The sequence below is a fragment of the Lycium ferocissimum genome, chromosome 11, assembly GCF_029784015.1.
Source record: "Lycium ferocissimum isolate CSIRO_LF1 chromosome 11, AGI_CSIRO_Lferr_CH_V1, whole genome shotgun sequence".
Classification (NCBI taxonomy): Eukaryota; Viridiplantae; Streptophyta; class Magnoliopsida; order Solanales; family Solanaceae; genus Lycium; species Lycium ferocissimum.
The window spans coordinates 8,425,505-8,427,356 of NC_081352.1; positions in this window are offsets into that span (position 1 = coordinate 8,425,505).

Here is a 1,852-nt window from a genome sequence, read left to right on the forward strand (position 1 = left end):
TTACAGTATCGCCCCTGAAGTTCATGAAATATTCCTTTAAACGCGTAAATCCGTTCTATTCTTAAGTCATCTTTTAGGAAAGCTTCTCCATATCGGAGGCAACCATATCAATATGACTACACATTCATCCCTTTATATATATCTATCTTTCGAGAGTTGGAAATCTTTTAGCATCATTGCGAGGCCTAATCATTCTTTCTCTTACTTCACATTCCTCGTCGTGGTCACTATCCTGTTTACCCCACCTATCGTAATTTGTTCTTTAGCCCTACACATTCTTCTTTTGCATCATACTACTACACTCTATCCCTTTTCACATGCCCACCTTCAAATTTTTACCCAAATAGTCTCGTGCTTTGCCCGTCGTCTCTCTTGGAGGCTTCACTCACTCATGTTTCTTACTTTTTACTTTTTCAACATTTTGATCTCCTTACCTTCCATATGCTCACGTTCCTTCTTTCCCAGATGTCATTGCATTAGAACTCTCCAAACCTAACCTGTAGTGAAAATAACATCAGCTTACCTGGTAACGTTTGTCACTTGAACTTTACTACCCTGTTCGATCAATGCCTTCAATATACCGCAACGTCGGTTGCTAGGACACACATACCCATTAATACAGCCGCATACGGGATATCATACGCATTCAATATATATATATATATATATATATATATATATATATATATATATATTATCTAATGCCCAAACTTTACAAGGTATTTCCAAACGCTACTTAGACTCATGCTAGTTCTAAAGCTGTGATGCACCTTTTTTTCTCTTCACCGGTCTAGTCCGCCTTGTCCTACGCGATCTCCTAAGGTTTCCAACCACTCGGCATACTCCAATTTCCCTTAGGCTACTCTAGCTTCTCATTTGTCTCTTATGTCTGAATTTATAGGACTTTTAGTACACTTCCTAGGAAGGGTCACCATCAGTATTTCTACTTTGACACGGTTAACCTTGAAACTCTGATGAAATCCGATGCGTTAATGCTGGTTTGGTTGCACGCACCTTACTGCATGACCTTCATCATACAATCTAGAGCAAGTTGAGGTCTTAACAGATTCCAAAACATTCTCGTAACGCACCTCCCTCCGAATTAGAAAGGGTCTCTTCCTCCTCCGACTACACAATTACTATTTTGGCCTCTTCAATCTTTAATATTCACCTTTCACCTATGTGTATGACTACCTTTAATCCTAGATTTCCAGACTCCCAATGGTGGCGAAAACACCTTGGTCGTCATTACTTATAAACATTTAGTTATCAGCCCCTTTGAATTTTCGTTCGCCGTTATTAAGTAATAATCTACAGCGAATACACACGCATAAAAAATTCCAATAAAGGCTCATATACCTGTAGTCGATCAGTCTTTAGTCTGATCTGGTGGTCTATAATGTGAAGTGTGCTCTTCATCATTGTGTACCCACCATCTGCTCGACTGGCCTTCGTCATCTCTCTCATCCGAGTCCGAAGGATATGGATAGTCAGGCAACTCCTGGTTTACCAGCGGCCAGGATAGAGGGCTAGAGTAATTTGTAACACTCACCGAAGTAGCTGGTCTGACGTAGTGCTCTACCATAGGAGCATCTGGCATGGCCTCGGGGATCTCCTCCTCCGGTGTCCCAGACGAATACTCAGACAGATCCGTGTCATAGCTGTCCCCTGAGGGGTCCTCCTCCCTAGAAGTCAAAAATTCTGGAGGAATCGTCGCTGGGTCCTCCAAAGGATTAGTCTCAATGGAATAAATGAGGCTCCTTCTGCTCGGTCCCGGAGCCTAGGGTCCTAGATCTACTCTAGGGGCCTTCTTAGCTCCCCCACTGCCCGAGGCTGCTCTCTTCATCTTTCG